Source organism: Nannospalax galili, unplaced genomic scaffold, assembly GCF_000622305.1.
Source record: "Nannospalax galili isolate Female #2095 unplaced genomic scaffold, S.galili_v1.0 scaffold829, whole genome shotgun sequence".
Lineage (NCBI taxonomy): Eukaryota > Metazoa > Chordata > Mammalia > Rodentia > Spalacidae > Nannospalax > Nannospalax galili.
This window is the reverse complement of record NW_008360329.1, coordinates 1,569,584-1,589,029: the sequence shown is the minus strand read 5'-3', so window position 1 is coordinate 1,589,029 and position 19,446 is coordinate 1,569,584. Positions and strand designations below refer to the sequence as shown.

At 36.9% G+C, this 19,446-nt stretch overlaps 1 protein-coding gene across 3 annotated transcripts in view; it reads right to left on the bottom strand.

The window, feature by feature from the left end:
* Pkia (cAMP-dependent protein kinase inhibitor alpha) overlaps positions 1 to 19,446 on the bottom strand; it is a 95,629-nt gene that overhangs the window by 33,227 nt on the left and 42,956 nt on the right. For 2 of the 3 annotated variants that reach the window (XR_003848319.1, XM_008826054.3), the window contains exon 2: positions 4,773 to 4,892. The exons of the other annotated variant lie outside the window; for it this stretch is intronic. The gene's annotated coding sequence lies outside the window, so the exon portion shown is untranslated. The remainder of the gene's footprint in view (positions 1 to 4,772; positions 4,893 to 19,446) is intronic. 3 annotated transcript variants of the gene reach the window in all.

Sequence of the window (19,446 nt, the reverse complement as noted above, 5' to 3'; positions counted from 1 at the left end):
ATGTTCATGAAGTGACATTCAAAATGAGTGTCAAACAATACAAATAGCCTTAACATGATAATAAGCACATGCCTAGCTTTACACAATGCAATATCTCACAAATTGAAAACTTAATGGTAGCTAAGGCCTATTGTGTCAAGTTAGTGCCAACAGATGCTCCTCACTACAAGTTCATCTACTGAGGTCTAGTCAGCCTATCTATAGTCCCTCGCTTTAGGGAGATCAGCTCTTCCTCACCTACCAGTAATCAGTTCCAATATTTCTTCAGCTAAAGTTGGGGTCTGCTGTCCATTTCCACAGTTCTATGCTGGGTTTTTGTCTGCTAGAGTTTGCATGGGTCCTGTGCATGCTGACATCATTGCTGTAGGCTCAAATGAGCAAGGTCCCACGAGCTTGTAGGACTCTACTTCAATATGGGTATGAACTTCCTCCCTGGCTCTTACAATCTTTCTGCCCCCTTCTTCTACAATGGTCCCTGAGCCCTGGGTGGGTGGAGTGTAATATAGGAGTCCTGTCTAAGGACTAGCGTTCTTCAGACTCTGAATTCCAGTGGCGGCAGGGAGGGGCTATGGGAGGGTTCCAGAGAGGAAAGTGGTATAAAGACGATTAAGATTGTTTGAGACGATTTGTATGAAATACACAAAAATTCAATTAAAATTTTTTTAAAAATGTGGATTAACAAAATTAACAATAGCTAAATAAAATGTATGAGCCTTAAAAATGTAATATTGATTTACAAAGTGAACACAGATTAAATAAAATGTGATTTGTTAAAATTCAAAAAGATTACCTATACAATAAAAATAAAATCATGCCTACTTTTCATGAAACCACAAACTGTGTTGCTCCTTTGAGTTGGCAGAAAGTTAGGACCCAATGTAGAGCATGAAGGAAAATGCTGTAGTGTTGATTCTCTTTAACTTTGGAGTGTACTTTGTTCTTAAGTTAAAAGGCTACACAGATTTGCATACATTTATTTTTCAAGCATTAAATATTGTGAAAGCACTATCGTTAGGCTTTAATTGTGGAGATAAAATCTCCACTTCTAAAGAAAACACTTATAAACCTTTTTATGGAGAGACATTTCAGCTATGGAATTCTTTTCATATGAGGAATTTATTTACCATAAAGAAGCCTTCTACTTTTGAACAATTCTTCATCTTTATTTAAAGTGACACTATCCATTGCTCAGAAAATTTAAAAACATCTGAAAGTATATCTCCGGATGAAAAAAAAAGGAGGGAGGGAATGTGGAAGGCAATTTGAGGAATCTGCTATTATTGATAAATTTGTACTAAAAAAAAATGTAGCACAGTTAAAACCTCATCTAGCAATACACGCATACTGTTATCAAGTACATCTGAAAACCACATGCCAACAAATGAATAAAATAATCAAGTGAGTAAGTTTCCACTACATAGTGCAGTGTTTACATCATCTTCATCCTTTCTGCTCCCCTTCTCCAACTCTTCCTGGGCTCCCCATTCCCTCTTGTAGGAATGACTTTTATCAAATGACAGAATCTGGAAATCTATTTATTTATTGTTTTTTGAGACATGGTCTCCCTGTAGCCCCAGCTGTCCTGGAACTTACTATTTAGACCAGGCTGGCCTTGAACTCACAGAGATCCGCCTGCCTCTGCCTCCAGAGTGCTGGGATTAAAGGTGTGCGCCTCCGCAGCCAGCTTACATTTAATTTTTAATTAAACAGCTTTTGTTCTCCTTTAGGACAACAGAAGATAGCAATAATGGCTTACAGAGAAAGTTACTGCTGTAGTATTAGGGCTATTCTACCTATCAGAAAAATGTGAACAATTTCTTCAGCTAGTTATTCTGAAATTACCTTTGAATGTGTCACTGTAAAACACTTTCTAAGTAATGCAGCTTAGAAGGTTGCAGAAGGATATTCTATCCACATTTCAATCGTCAATTAGTGTACTTAATGAAGGTGCTATGCCTAAATGTAAAAGATGATATGTGACATTATTTTAAAAACCTCTTGGTTATCTTCCAGAACTAGTAGTTAAGGTCCTACTGCTAAAGACAGGACATACTTCGTGTACACGACTTGGAACAACGGATCCTGGAAGCCTTCCACCCGAAGTTTAGCTATCATAATGCTAGATGATAATAAGCAAACTGCCAAGGAAGAAATACAAAAAATGACTGGACTCGGCTCTAAAGTCTGAAACCATAATGCCTGGCACAGCAAACTGCCTCTATTGGTGCAATAGTGGCACTGTTATCACTGTTATCTGGGGGGCAATCAACAGCTATCTAATTGGACTTAAAGCCCTCTCAATGGGAGTGGACTCATGGATGGCACTGGAAACAGCCAAATACACATGGCTGGAGAGGTCATAGATCCTAAAGAAGAACCTATCTCTGTCAAATCTCTAGACAAATGAAATTTCTTACCATCCTAAATTTACAGACAAACATACCATATACGACTCATCAAAGAAGATTCTTTTTACAACAGATGGAAACTACTGCAGAATTTCAAACAACTGGTCAGACACAGAGAATATACATCTAAGAGATGCCCGGTACTAGGTGACACATCACCAGTTATACCTCTACACCTAAGGGTCATGGAACATTGCATAACAAGGAGTAGAGAGAAAATTAATGCATCCCTCAACTCTCTCTATGTTGTTCCATATACAACAGAGTGCAATGCACACAGAAGGCCACAAATGGTCATGTTTTAAAGAATGAGAGACTGCAGCATGTGTATCCTTGGATAGGACCCCTATATTGAATCTCACCTACCCATGGCTCAGGGAAAATTGTGGAAGAGAGGGCAAAAAGATTGTAAGAGACAAGGCTGGTTCATGAACACAAGGGAGCAGAGGCTTTCAGGTCACTGGAAGCTTGCACAAGTGAACTTGTGGCAATAGTGGCTATAGGACCCATGTCAACTTAATTAAACAAAATCCCAGAGGGGAGGAGAGAAATGGATGAGAGGCCAGCCCTAGACTGAGAACTATTGGAGACTGACTGCTACTGGGTGAGGGAGAGTATACCTTACATACACTCTCTAGATGGGCTGACTAGATTCCAGTGGATGGATTTACACTGAAGGACATCTGGGTACAAATGCTTGACTGGATACGACTTAACATGTATGGCAGAGTACATGAGGTCCAGTCAAGGGATGGGGTGGCATTGGATGGGGGAGGGAGTCTAAATTTGATTAAGAACTATTGTATGAAATTACAAAAGCTCAATAAAAAAATGATAGATGTTAATAAAAGAACAACAGATTGAAAACAACAGATTGAAAACAAGCTAAATTGTTTTCAGCTACACCAGTCACGTGAAATCCAAGCATTTGTGTCATGGCTATTTCTGCAGTAGACGTTAGCAAATATGGAGTCTGGGTTTGCCAGTTCTCTGAATTAGGAGAATTCATTCATTCACTTGATTGTGCTGCTTATATTTCCTTTGTCAGCTACAGTGCTGTGGATTACAGAGGTCAACACAAAAGGCAACATCAGGGCACACAGCTTTTCTGCCATATGAAATGTTTTCACTCATTCATCCACTTTTCATTCAGCAACTGTCTTTGTTCTGAGTGCTGAGTTGCCAGGAGGTCAAGCATAGTGCTAAATGGAGAATGCCAAAATGCAAATGAGAAAGCTGGGCCTTGATTTTTGGTTAGTTTTATATCTCATTATAAAATAAAAGTTCATTTGCCCTAAGTTTTTTTTTAAGTTTGTCTTTATTGAATTTGTGTATTTCATACAGAACATCTCAAACGATTTTAATCTTAATCATCTTTATACCCCTGTCCCCACTGGCACCCTCCCATAGCCCTCTCACTGGAGCCCACATACTCTGTCATCCCTGTTACAGCCCACTGTGTCAAATCAGTGCCCCTAGACGTTCCCCACTGCAAGTCCATATACTGAGGTCTAGTCAGCCTATCTATAATCCCTTGTTTTAGGAAGATTAGCTCTTCTTCACCTAGCAACAATCAGTTGCCAATATTTCTTCAGATAAGACTGGGGTCTGCTGTTCATTTTCCCAGTTCTATGCTGGGTTTTTGTCTGCTTGAGTTTGCATGGGACTTGTGTATGCTGACACCATTGCCTTAGAATCATATAAGCAGGTTCCCAGAAGCTTGTAGGACTCTGTTTCCATATGGTCATGCACCTTCTCCCTGGCTCTTACCATCTTTACCCACCCAAGATTCAGGTACCATCGTGGAAGAGGGGGCCTTAAAATTTTATCCCAAATTGCAAATGAAAGGGAAAACTCTAAGTAGGACTTAGAATCAATACAAGTAAACAGTTCCTCTTTGATAGTTCCCATTCACTTCCCTTAGTTTCCTTTGTGTACCCACTTGGCATCATAAGCAAGGCTAGATGTACCCCAATAAGAACCTGGTCAGTTTTCTTATGCCATGAAGTGGGACTGCTCCTCATTTGAAAACTTGATGCTATTATGGTCCTTGAATGTGATGAGCATAGGTCATGGAGAAGCCTATGAAAATGATTCATCTTAGAAGAAAATCTGGAATGGATTAATTAATCTACTGCTCTACATTTCCAGCCTTTTGGGGTGAAACTCAGGCACAGAGATTACTAAGTGTACATAGCAACAATGAGCTAAAAATAGAAAAAAAAGCATCATGCTGTTATTGTAGTTGCTTCCCTCCAAGGAATTCTCTGGTAAACACTTCTACCTCCAAGGGAACTGAAAACAACCCTCTTGAGCTACTCACTTAAGATGGCTGGATGTGTGATTTTTTTTCAGTGTTCCTACCTGATTGGAAACCTTCTTGTCCTTAATTCATTTAGTTTTCTTTTTCCTTAAAGATGATCTTCAGACTTCTACCAGAAGTTGCTTTTGGGAGACATCAGGTCTTCCTAAAGACCTAAGAAACTAAAAAGAAGATAGCAAATGAATGGGAAATAAGCTGTACATACAAAGTCCACTGTTTAACCATTTTAAGCAAACACATCTTCTAACTTTAAAGGCCATGATTTGTAAATCTGAAGCAGATACATTATAGCAAGAGTAGAGTTTACATTTGAAGACTTCAAGCCAAGCGAAGAGTTATTTAAAGTCTTATTACCCAAACAAAATGAAGGAAAAAGAATCGAACTTTCTAAGTTTCGTTTTTCTTTAAAATTCACTCCCTTCTTCACCTAAATTTCCCATCATAAGTTTTCATGCTAGATTTCTAGGAATCTACTTTGAATAAATAGAATCATTCATAAATATAAGAACATGTTGAAAGGTATTTCATAGACACCTTCAATTTCTTTTCAAGCTTTATCATACACAAAAGTGTGTATGTTCATGTGTGTAGATTTTTGTAATTGGGTGGTCGGGACACAATAAATCTGTCAATTATCAGTAATTAAAATCGAATGTTATTAGAATAAAAAGAAACAAATGAAGCAGTAATGTCTTGAGGTCAACACTCCAAAATAGTAACAGTTTTCAGAGTGACTAATGGAGAAGTCTTCTTAAATTAAAGAGACAGCTGTTACAGACCACCTGCCCATAAATTCCATACCTTCATGAATGGAAAACAAGTGGCATTATTTCTACTTCATGCTACCCAAAGTTCATTCCCATAAAAATTATGTATCTTATGTTTGTGCTGGTTTTTGTTTGAAAACAGTAATGATCTATGAAGAATGACGTATTCTAAACCATCTGTTTTTACTAGTGTCATTGATGGTTTTATAAAAATTGCTGGACTGTTTGGTTAGAGGAGTTTGGGGTTGTCTTAGATTGAATTCTTCCAGGAACTGAATCTCAGAAATGATATTAAATGCAAACCGCTTCCAAAGGAAGTAGTTCAAGGAAACAAGATAGAACCAAAAATTGGGAATAGGGGCTTAGAAAGAGGCAGATAAAGGCATAAATGAATGGAGCCATTTATTCCTATATATATTTGTTAGTCCTTCAGAGGAGGTCTGAGACTGTAGAACATGCTTCAGAAGTTTTCCAACCAATGGAAGAGAAAGCTGATGTGTAAATAGCCCAAATCATCTCTATAATTGGTTAAAAGCTATTAGGATCCATTAACTTTCAAGCTTTCTGGTCTTACGTCAAATTGAAAACTACAGTTAGCACTATGAGTCAATGACTATATAAGGGAAATACTGAAAGGGAAGATGCTGGGAGATGTGGGTGACACTGACAGCATCGCACACAGGAATTGTGTTGGCTTGTCAGTCCCAGATAGCTTAACACTCTCAAGTAAAGTGTTTTCCTTTCAGGCATTCAAAGACAGATGTGCCTGTGAAAATTTCCTCTGTTGAATCAAGTACAGAATCCTAACACCCTAATATTTTGGGAAGTTATCAGTGTCTTTGATAGAATCACTATGAATAACCGTTAAGCATTAATTCACTCTATTTAGCATACATTTGCTAAACCTCAATATATGCCAGATATTAAACTATATGGCAGTATTATAGTCAGTGTTTTAATTTTGCTTATCAGAAGACCCAATGTATATCCATAATTATGGTACAAATTATTTCTGAATGCATTGAGAAGGCACAGATAAAACCTTAATTCATTAATTTACTATAAATTTGAAGTAAAGAAATATTAGCAGATCTTCTTGTGTAAGGCAATACTGGAGATGGATATGAAATGGGAAGGAAGAATGAGTTTTCATGACCAAGAGAAGAGAAATATATAATCATAAGAGAAAAAATAAGAGTTGGGCTCATCACAAAAAGAAATATACATAAATGGTATAGCATAAAGACTGTTCAGAGAGGTGTGAGAAAGAAAGGCGGAGAATATGGTTAAATGCAAAAATGAATAGTTTATGTGTATATGGAAAGGATTTTATTTCTCAGGAATATGGACAGTCATTGATTGATTTTTAGCTAGAACCATGAAGTTAGAAAAGTTGGTTTGTGTATTACAATCACTATGGATTAAAGATTTTTGTTTGTTTTACAAAGGCTACTTTGGAAATTATGAAGCTGAATTGCTTTCAAAATGTTGCAATCTTGGATACACAAAGATTAGCAATAGTCCATTAATAAAAGTCAAGCAAGAAACTGGATATAAATGATAATGATCCCTCTCCCCCTCCCTCCCACCCACCTACCTGCCTGCCCACCTGCTTGCCTTTTTTTCCTTCCTTCTTCTTTGGACATGAAGTGCTGCTCATGGAACCCAAGTCATGGCACATACTAGACACTCTACAAAGTGAGCTCCATCCTCAGATATTTTCTGCCTTTCAATATTTCAAAAATATTATGCCAACACTTCTGGCCTCTGTAGTTCCTGATGTGAGATCTGCTGACACTTGAATTGATGAAAGGCATCCTTTCTGTGCTTTCTAGAGTTTTTTCCCTTTGTTATTTTCTTCAGAATTTTAATAATGATGTGCATTTGTGTGGTTATCATTGTGTTTGTTCTATTTGGGTTTTACTTGGGTACTTGAGTCTTGAAGTTTATTTCCTCTGCCAAGTTTATAGATGCCACTCATTATTTCATCCAGTGATTTTTCTGTCTCACCTGCTCTCTTCATTTGGGGACTCTGATGTTACAGATGGTAGCTCTTTTCAAATTGCTTCCCTGGTTTCTGAGATTATAAGACCCATGATCTGCTTTTTCAGTTTCAGTTTTGGTAAATTCTATTGTTTTGTCCTCAAACTTTCTTCCCATCAATAATGTGTTATACCCACTTTAATCTTGAGCCTGTCCAACAAGTGTTTTTATTTTTGTTATTGTATTTTTTAAATTTCCATCAATTCTACTTGGCTTTATTTTTATAATATCTAATTTGCTTGCTTACATTTTCTTATTTGATATATTTAAACAAGTATATCATTTCTTGCTAAACATCTATCATATAATTTATTTCTAATCATCATAATTCCAGCCCTGGCTCCCTTTGGTGGTCCTGTATGAATGCTACTGAAGTTTTTGTCATTTTGATGATTTACAAGGTTGATGTATGACAAATGACTTTCAAATGTATTTTGAATATTTTGAGAATTATATAACTCTGGATTCTGCTTTACCTTCTTGACACCAATTTTTTAGTGAGAGGTTTTCACATGTTGATTAAGAGTGTGAGGGCTGGATAGTAAGAGACATACAGCTCTCCAGTAGATCTCACAAATATCAACCCAAAGGAGTTAGGCAATGTGTCACCTTGACTCTGTCTACATGGAGGAGAAGTTCAGTTCTTCTTATGGTTTTTTGCTGACAGACCTCTTTAAACAAAGTGGAACACAAATAAAGTTGTTCTGTCTCCAACTGGGAGTAAGAACTAAGATTCCTAATAGAACTCTGGCACCAGAGAAGGGAGAAATGATGTGTTAACTATGTTTTTCATACCACACATTCCATTTGGGGGTCTAGCTACGGGTAGATGCTCATTTCTCCACTGGGTTCCACTGATTGCTTGTGTGAGGTATAAGTAGCTGGCCCACTATTTCTAACTTGAAATGTCTTACTTTTGATGTCAAACAGAAGTAGAAGCTAAGCTTCTTATTGGACCCCAAGACTGTGTGTGATGTGTCTAGTATTAAATGGTCACATCAGGCATCATCAATTTAAGGGTGCTTCTGGATGGTAGAGGGCAGAATTAAGAGAATTAATTAAGAGAATGCACCGAAGCAACTCTGATGAGGAATTTAGTGTGGTATCTGCTTTTGTAGGAGAGGGGAGACATGGAGTACAGAATCAACTCCTTAGTTGATGTCACTTAAGTCATAGGCATAGAAGACAGGAAATTTTTGCCTTAATATTTGGTGGGAATGGTAAGAGGATTGCCAAAAGGGTTGTGGTCATTAACAATTCCTTTCTTTATACTTTTCCTATGAGGAATAAGTTTGTCTTAGAGCTTTTATTTGTCTGTGGTCATTAACGGTTATGGACTGGATGATTCTATAAAACAATTTCTGGGAGATAGAGGAGGCAATAAGGAAGTATGAAGAACTCTCTGCAAGTCATTCCCCAAGTCCAGAGACCCTGAGTAATTTCCAGCTTACAGTGTCTTCTGTGTATATTTGTTAAGTTCAAGATTGGTGCGAAGAGCTGGGAGTAATGGAGCTACTTTATTTTGTCACAACGAGAATCTGGAAGCCTCTTGATGTGAAAAGTTCTGCTGACTATAGTTTGAAGTTTGATGCTAGGCACCACGTCCCTTAGGAATTATTCTGCTAGACAAGGTCAAATGATCTGTTGAAGCTGAAATGCAAAGATAAATAAAACAAGGGTAGAAAGATCAGTGTGGCAATGCTGTCTCTCTGCTCAGCCAACAGAGGTTTAGAAGCACTGATACTTTAGTGGCAAGGAGCATACTTAGAACAGAGATCCTGGTGTTGTATTCCCTTTGTTAAGAGGAACTTGAATTTGTTAGAGAAATGGGCATTCTAGAACTGACAAATTAGAACAGGAAATACAAGAGATGATCTTGACATCTTTCAAAGTAGGAAATTAAGGAAGTGATTAAAAAAAAAAAAAAACAGGCTGACAGGTGGCTTGGGGCAAGGCATTTGCCACGTAAGCATGAAGTCCTCGGTTTGGATCCCTAGAACTCATGTAAAGCCAACTCAGTAATATGAATCTGTAATTCTAGTGCTTATATGGTGAGATGGGAGGCAGAGAGAGGAGAAGTCCCAGAAACTAACTGGCCAGCTAGCTTGAGTTACCCAGAGGTGAATAACAGACCGTCTTCAATAGAGTGTATGGTATAAAGACTGACACTCAAGGTTGTCTTCTGACCTTCACACATGGACCATCTTGTGCATGTACTCACAGTCACATATGCACACAAATGTCATACACACATACAAATGCAAACACAAATTATTGATTAAGGTATAGCATATAGGCAACTGAACGTTTGCCACTGCCAAGCCTGATCTAGTTAGCAAAAGAAATACAGTATTATTACATTATAACCAAAAGTATGAAAGAAAAGACTGCAAGTTCTCACTCATGTTAACATGTCTGATGGGGGAGCATAATAATTCCCCACTCTTTAGTTGTGGACTAAGCATTGCGACTTCTTTTTGAAGTATGTGTATGTAAAAGAGAAAAAGAGAATAACTCCCATAGAGAAACCTGGAAAACATTACCTCAACTATGTGATCAAGGCCAGGCAACAAGAGTAGTTATGCCATAGTGATAGTACATCGGTATTATGTAACAAATGGCCTTAGCCGTGTTCCTCCTTAAAAACATAGAATCCCACCTTTTCATGAAGAGAGCATCGAACACATTCTAGTAGTGGAGAAGCCTACAAAATACCCAAGGATCATTGTCCAAAAGTTTCAAATATTTAAGAATAAGGGGAGTCTAAGAAAATGTGATAGTCTAAGAAGAGACTATGGAGACAAGAGCAATGTAATGTGATGTCCTGATGTCCTGATAGAGCAACACATACAAATTAGGTAATAACTAAGGAGACGTGATAGAAGTGTGGACCTTACAAAACACAATGTATTAATATTTGTACATTAATTATAACCAATATCCTAAGTTATTAAAGGAAAATAGAGATATTATGGAGTCTCCAAAATATCTTATCTTTATGAAACTAAACAGTTCAAAAATAATCTAACAAAAGTCAAGTGCTTTTTCTCTTTTAAAATTATGTTGCTATATTCCTTAATGAAAATATAAATTTGTTTTAGATCACCAATATTACTGCAAAATTAAAACAAATAAAATAATTTATAACTCCAACTCATAAAGAATACTGCTTAGCAAAAACTTTATGTAAGGAACTATTGAATAAATCAAGTAAACGCTCTTTAACCGCTGAGTTTCTGTTCAGAGTTCAATGATTTTTTAAATTGTTAGTTCTCTGCTAACCCTACACATTTATATAATGCATTCTGTTTAGTCTCTCTCACCGGATATTCTCTTATACCTACTTTGTCCCTATCTTCCTCTTGTTCCATTCCCAGATTTAGGTTTTGTGGCCCAATTAATTTAACCAGGACCATCTCTTTGACCATTGGATTGGAACTATCCATTGGCGCCTGATGGGGTCACAAGTAGGTATACAACTGAAGGCAATGGCTTCTCTTTTCTCTGAATGTATTTGCAGCAAATGGTTGAGCAGCAAAGGGTAGGCCCAGTGGAGTCCCTTCTCCATCCACGCAATGCTTCCTGAGACTTGGGGGAAGGGGGTGATATAAATGTACAGTTTAGGGACGAACACTGAAATGTCACTGATTCTCATCATCTTGCATGTCCACCAGTCTCTGCATTCATTACAGTTCATTGTAAAAAGAGGCCCCTCTGATTAAGCCTGAGAGTGTTAATTGTCTATGGGTATAACCATAGACATTTAGAGGTGGTTTGATGCTGTGTCACTTTAGCTAAACAACAGAATTAAAATCTCCCCTAAGGCATGTGACCTCTCAAGCCATGAGCTTTTGAGTGGGTTTAAAGTACTAAGTATGTTTTTACTTTCTGTGGATTAGGCTTCAAGTCCAATTAGAAAGCCATTGATAACTCCCACAGCAAGTATACCACTTAAGTGGGCACCTCTTGCTTGATAGGTTGAATTTATAGTGTGTAAGCGCATTGATTCCCTTTTACTTCAGTAGCTTGCAAAACACCTGGCACCATGAAAGCTGGCCAGCAGTGAGTGTGTGATATGGACACAGTTCTACTTTAGAGCACAGTGATTATCATAAACATTGAATATAGGCAGTGCCTAATGAATGGTGAGTTTCAATGTATGATGTGTTAATAACTTTAGCTAATAAATTTATTTTTTTTTAAATGATGAAAGACCTTACACAATTTCTCAGTGGTTTCTTCACAAAACTCTTACAAGGAAATGAAACTACTAGATAGTATAATCATAAATTTTACTTGAAGGCTCACTTTCTTGAAACTCGCTGCCCTAAACATTAGCATAAGTGTCACATATTTCTACAAACTCCTTCCTTGAAAAAATCTGATATCTATGGATGAAATCACTGCCATAACTTGTGTCTCACAAGCATATGACATACAGCTTTGTAGCCATCTGAAATTAGGAAAAGTTCCTTTCCAGAGGTAAATCAGAGTAGAAAAGAAAACTTTTCTCTCTGCTTTTGATACTCAAAGGTCACTCACTACTGATATTTATCAGTTAACTCAGAAGTGTTCCACAAACATACACTATAGATTTATAAGTCAATATGGTATCTTTAAGATGTCTAATTCTTCATTATTTTGTTGGTATAAATATGAAAAACATCAGGTATTTTATTAGCTTTGAGAAGCAATCAGAATAAATTATCCAACAGGTATTTTTTTCAATATTTCAAAAAAAGCCAATACTTCTAGGCTGTCTCTGTATATATGTGAGTTGGCCTTCCCTTTCCTTTAGACTGTTTTCTTATCTATTTACTATGTCTAGTCTATGTTCCCCAAACTAGTGTTTATATCATTCATTCATGCACTTATTCATTTATTAAATGACTCTATAGGCTACTCATAAGATAAATGTAAAGGTAGAAATTTTGAGTTGCATTGGAAATTAATGAACTTAAAGTCACTATTGACAAGAGTTACCAGTTTATATGAGAAATTACATCTCCTATGTGTGATCACAGACAGGGATAACGATGACTTAGTGACTAATTAAAGTAATAAAATTGCTAATCATATATTGACTGTTTTATAACATGCTCTATAAAAGCATTCTATTTGTATTATTTCTATAATTATAACATTTAAAAAAATCAAAATAATGAATAATCACCAGTTTGTAGAGAAAAATAGCAAAGTAAAGATATATTTAGTTATTTGTTTAAAGTAATATATGCCAAAGAGCATAGAAATGTGAATTAGAAATGTTAGACCTCAAACTGGTAAAGTTTGTGCTGTTAATCAAAATAAGTGAAAATCTCTGTCTGTCTGTCTGTCTCTTTTGCTTGCTCTCTCTCCATGTACATATGTATTTTTGAAGAGGAAAAGGAGGGAAGGAAAGGAGGGAGATATAAAGTTTAAAGAGAGAGAGAGCAATTATAATTCAGAACTTCTGAGGCTGAGTTCTGCTACCACTAGGGACTCCTAACTATGTAATTTATTTTTCATGTTAAAGTTTCCCAGTTTTTGAATTTTATTGATTTTATTTGTGTGTGTGTGTGTGTGTTTGCATGTAAGTGTGTAGGTGCCACAGAAGGCCTGTAGGAGTCAGTTCTCTCCTTCTACCATGTGGGTACTAGGATTCAAACTCGGGTGGTCATGTTTGTCAGCAAAGGCCTTTACCCACGAGTCATCTTGCAAGCCCATATTTTTTAATCTGAAATGATAAATCAAAAGGCTTCTAGAAGTTGAATGCAAGTTTTAGGCTTGTTTAAGATCCTTATAATGAAACATCAATTCTAATTCAGTAACTGAAAAGCTTTTTAGTTAATTGGATGTGTTCAAATCAGCAGTCTCATAATGTGAATAATAGGAAAAACGAAATTGAAAGATGTGTCTACAGACTCACTTGTTATTTTATGTGAGGGGAAAGATAAATGAGCAAAGATGAGAACCAGGGACAGGAGAGGCTAATGCTTCAGGTAGTTTGAAATGCTTTGAAAAACAATTACAAGAATATTTGAGCTTTTTTCTACTAAAAATCTTAGAAATATGAACTATCAAATAAGTTCAATCTTCTCATACCAGAATTAACTTATTTATAAGCATGCAATGGAACATTATGTAATAATTGGAAAGCCTTAAAGGGAGCTAGAAAAAAATTAACATTCCTCTTAGAAATCAAAATCATAAAGGGAAGCATTTTAAAGACTATTTAGAAAGAGAAAAAATTCTATTATTATTAGAGCTTTACATATTTTATTTTAGCTTAATTTTGTAGATAGTCATATGTTGCACAACTGTCAAAAGTAGATAACTTTGAAATTTAGCTATTTATGAAACACTATTCTATCTTGTGACCTACTCTTTGTGTGTGTGTGTGTGTGTGTGCGTGTGTGTGTGTGTGTGTGTGTGTGTGTGTGTGTGTAGTGCATGCAAGTGAGTGTGCATGTTTGTGTACTCTCAGAAGAGTTCACATACAGGGGCCAGTGCAGGATGTGGGATATCTGCCATGACTGTTCCTTTTTACTGCCTTGGGATGGGGCCTCTCCTGAACCTGAAGCTGCTGTGTCTGCTAGGTTGACTGAGCCATGAGCTCCTGGATCTACCTATCTCTGCTCTTCAATGTGTGAGTTACAGCCACCAGCAGCCATGTCTGGCTTTTTACATGGTGACTAGGGATTCAAACTCACTTCCTAGTGCTTGTATAGTGAGTGCACCCACTGAATGATCTCCTCAAGTCCTATGACACAGTATGATCCTTATATTTTTAATTTCTATGTAAGGTTGTAACGACTAAGTGGCTGTAACTTACTAAATTATTATTTTTTTGGTATCACTGGTTTTTATGCGTATGTGTGTGCACCTCTGTGAGTTTATACACATCATGTGCAGGCAGGTGCACATGGAGGCCAGAGGGCTTGAGAGTCCCCGGTACTGGAGTTATAGGGGGTGGTAAGCTGCCCGATGTGAGTGCTGGGAACTGAACCCAGGTCTTTCACGAGTCATAAGTGCTCTTAACAGCTGAGCCATCTCCCCAGGCACTAATTATTTTCCTACTGCTGGCAAAGGTGTTGTAATGTTTTTGTAATGATGATATGACAATGGCCACTTTCAATTATGTAATAATTTTGTAAATACAATTTATTTATTATACTAGATTTCCGTAATTAAAATTGTGAAAAATTATGTAAATTTTTGTTGTTTTAGACACTGCCAATTGTTTTGCAAGTAGCCATTTCAAATGGGCTTCTGAGGTACTTGGCCAACAGAAGATATCGCACATTTGATTTTGATAAATTCATAAACTGGAACTTCATGCTCTATTTCTTTGAAATTTTGGTAACTACTGAGTTTAAATATCACATACACATTTATTCAAAATACTAATTACATTTTCTTTTAATGAATTGTTGCCTACCACTTTTTTCTATTTCTCTTTGTGTCCTCCGCCTATGTAGCTGGAGAGAAACAGAACAGGGCAAATTGATCTTCCAGCAAATTAAGAGTTACCTACCTCAGACAGGTTTTTAGACTGGGCCCACTGCTCTGACTCACAGGTAAGTGCATTTCTTTTTAATAAATGTTTCACAGTGTCCATGTGTTTCCCCTTGTCCTCTCTAATTTTCTCTCCCTCAGATGAATTACCACAGCTCTCACTTATAAAAAAGAAAACAGATGTCAGCAAATAACCCACAATCAAATCTACTCATTTGCAAACACCTGCACTGATCTTTGGACCCACTTTCGTTGTCAGGGTTAAATGTTAGAAGCCATTTGCACTGTACGTAGATGGTTTCCATTTTCTCTCACCATCTCATGTATTTCACTGCTCTGCCTTCTGTAGCTCACCTACTCCTTATGCATTATTCCCATCAAAGCTCAAATTTAATCAAGATTAATAACTCCTACCTACCATTATCAAAACAGCGTATGCAGCTTGAAACTGTCCCTCTTCCACACAGAGTTTCTTTATCCATTTCACAGCTGAGCTTCCTGAAGTTATCTGCATGAATTTTTCCACTTCTTCACACCCCATTTAGTCTATAATGTAGTTCCATCTGGCTTCCCCACTCCAAGCATTGCCCACACTGCTCTGAAGCTTCATTATGAAGGTCACTGGGGATCTCATGTGACCACACATGATAAAAAGTTCTGTGCTCACATTCTAGGCCCATTTATTATTAAAAAAAGAAAAGAAAGAAAACTACAAAATGCTTTAATGTATCTACTACCCTAGCTTCTTTTACCTTCAATAGAATATGTAACTCTGTGACCAATTATTCTTAACACTGAATCCTCATTACAGAAGGAATACAAAATAATTTTAAATGTTGGCCAAGCAAGAGCCACTACTGTAAGAGCTTTGTGTATATTAATGTCTTACACCTCCTCATAATTCTATGCCTTATTTCCATATCAGAGATGAGGAAACTGAGATGTTAAAAGGGAACATATAATTTACCAAAGGTCACATAATCAATTAACTGGTGATATTCCTGGGCTGAATTAGTGCTGGTGTTTTAGATTTGACAAGAAAAATAATGCTTCACATATTGGTGTTAAAATGAATGAGTCTAGTTAGCTACTTAAAGAGCACCAGGAAACAAGGGAACATTTTATACTGAATATGAGCCACCAGTTATATGGTAGCAACTGTGTGGTTGATTTTTACTGAATTAACATGTTTTTATTCATTTTTCTGTTCCACCTACAGAGAAATAATTTGTTGTACCGTGTCTTAATATTTTTATATACATACTCTATTATTCTATTTAACACATGTTTCTGGAGGATTTTGGATTCTAGGTTTGTCTTGGAAGATGCAGTAGTGAACAAGGAAATAAAAGCCTTTTCTCTTAAGTGGATGTCCCAGATGAAAAAAAAGGTGTAAACAAGAAAATTTCACTTGCTGAAAAAAATAAAACTGGGTTAATAGAGGAGAGGAATGAAGAAACCGAACCCCTGTGAAATGTAGACAGAGTGATAATAAAAAATATCTGTTAAACTCAAAATGACTGATGCATTAAAAATTATCACTACTAGTCTTAATTAAGCAGATGAGCCTCCACTTGGTGACTGATACTTTGGAGAATATTAGATAAAGGTAAAACAACCCCTTTCAAACTAGTATGATTTTAAAAATGTGCAGCTCAGTAATATCATTTTATAGCCAAGGGATGTACAAGAAGTTTGAAGCAAGAAGAGAGGGTCTGAAGTGTGCTGTTGTGTAGTCCTCTTCAGCAGAAGAAGTAATGGGTAAGGGCCAGACTACTCTGCTGTGATGCGTTTTCATGAATCATAGAACTAACTCAGCAGTAAATTTTGCTGGAGATACTGTATGCTTGACTGAGCTGAGAAGGGGGCACAAAGAAAGCAATAATAAATCAGCTGCTCTAACAAGAGCCAGAGATTGTGCTGAAGCCAATCTTGCATCATCTTATTTTATATTAATTATTCAGTAATCTAATGAGGTAGGAGAACTTGTTCTCCCATTTTCCAGATAAAGAAATCTGATACTTTAAAAAGCTAATCAGGATTGCAGGAAGCATTTTAACTCAGATTTAATATTAATGCCAGTTCTCTAAGCAGTGATGCTCTACTGATTGCAAGAACCATATATGAGGAATTCGAAATTATACACATATGGGTTCAAGAGATAAGAAGATTGCCTGGCATGAGCTGACTGCATGGTAAGGGTTGAGACTATATGAGATGTCCTGGAAATGGACAGGTTTGTGAGGGAACGTAAAAATTCAAGCTGTACACAGGAAGGGAATGCAGAAACCATAGAGCAGGGTTCTTAAAACTTTTTCTACCTGTGACCCTTGGTCACCGAGATATTTTTTATCAAACTCTGACTATAAAAGTAAGTATATAAATAAAACATTTATGGATAAGAAATCATAAACAATTTTATTTACAAACTTTCATTAAATATATAATTTTACCATATATTAAGGAGGAAAGCCAATCTGCATACCAAAGGAGACAATGTACTTGCTCATTAAGAATATAAACATAAAGAATTAAATCTTGGGGCTGGAGAGATGGTTCAGCGGTTAAGAGCACTGGCTGTTCTTGCAGAGGTCCTGTGTTTGGTTCCCAGCACCCACACGGTAGCTAACAACTGTCTGTAACTCCAGTTCCATGGGAACCTACAACCTCTTCTGACCTCCACAGGCATTGTATGGCACCAGTGCACTTACATGCATGTAGGCAAAAGACTCACACACATAGACAGTAAGGTAAAAATAATAAAATAAAATATTTAAAAAGCTAAGTATGGGAAAACTGTTTAGTATGGAGGGACTTAGAACATATTCGGTTTCTCTCAGATTTATGACAAGCATGTTTAGGGTGATTTCAGAAACTGTTGGGAATTGTACACTAATCTTAAGCCAAAATTCATTTAAAGTTTTTTTTTTTTTAAATAAAGCACTAGCCAGTACTTCAAGTACTTCAAACAATTTTAAAATCCAACACTCTAACAGAATGGAATTCAAGGATACATTAACTTGGTGCTTCCTGGCAGAGGAATGACTGTAGAAAAATACTCATAGTCTTTGTTTTCTCTAATTAAACTGTTATGCTTCTAATAGAGCAGAAAACCTTCTGTGCACAGTAAAAATACTACAGTCCATCACATACGTTGATCTTGAATCTGAGCTGAGCTGTTTCCAGCAGCTGTTGTTGGCATTATGTGGTGTGACATCATGCATAGCACAATGTGTTCAAGTTGTTGTGTTCACAACTGCCTTGTGATGCAGCACAGGTAGGCACTGCCAGAAATACACTGGATTCATTAAACATTTGATTTTGAATTAATTTTTTGGTTTTGTGCATTTAAAACCCATTTACTGTTGCCTCCTACATTTAGTTATATGACCCCTCTGTGGGGTAAACCCACAGTTTAAGAATCTGAGGCTGAGAGCACTGGATTCGGCTCATGAAACAAAAGGACAGTGTTTCTTTTCTTCTCTTTCCCTTACTTTTCTCCTTGCATTCATTATGCTACCTATTTTACAGCTTTGAAAATGATCCAAGTATAATGAAGAGATTTGGGGCATGTCTTAGTTTGTCTTGGCCATTGTACATTATGCTGTAATACTGGTGTTAAGAGACAGCTAAACAGAATTTTATTTTGTTTTTCGTCTTAATGCAATGAGTTTTGATATGCATAATTTATATATGTCATAAGAGACAATATTTACAGCCAATTGTGTAAGAGTTGCCACAGAGTCTCCAGCAGAAGCTAATCCAATTATGACACACATTTAGAGAGATATGTAGTGAGACACTGTACCTCATGGACTTCTTGAGTTTTTCTGGTCATTAGTACTCAATGTGATAATGTGTATTAGTCACTTTTCTGTTGTGGTGATGGAAACACTATGACCAAGGGAACTTATAAAAGGAAGAGTTTATGTAGCTTATGGTTCCAAAGGAGCAAGAGTCAGTCCATCATGGTGAAGAGGCATGGCAGCAGAGGAGGCTGGAGTAGGAGCAGAAGGTAAGCACTTACATCTTCAAGCAGGCACAGGAGGTAAGAGAGTGACTCCAGATCCAGTAAGGCTTAAGAGCACTCTAAGTCCACCCCCAGTGACATGCTTCCTCCAGCATAGCTATACCTTCTAAGACCTCTCAAAACAGCACCACCAACTAGAGACAAAAATATCCAAATACTTGGAGCCTATGGGGGACATTCTCATTCAAACCACCACACACTGTTAAGGTGAAAGGGGTTTATCTGGAATTAGGTTGGTTTAGATAGTGTTAGTTCTTATTAGGTGGCATTCTATATCCACTTCCAGATTACTAGAACACATCTTGTAAATAGTAAGTCATCTGTAAATTCTCAGCTATCTTGAAATGGATGAAACCTGTTCTCCTCCTCTCCTCCTCC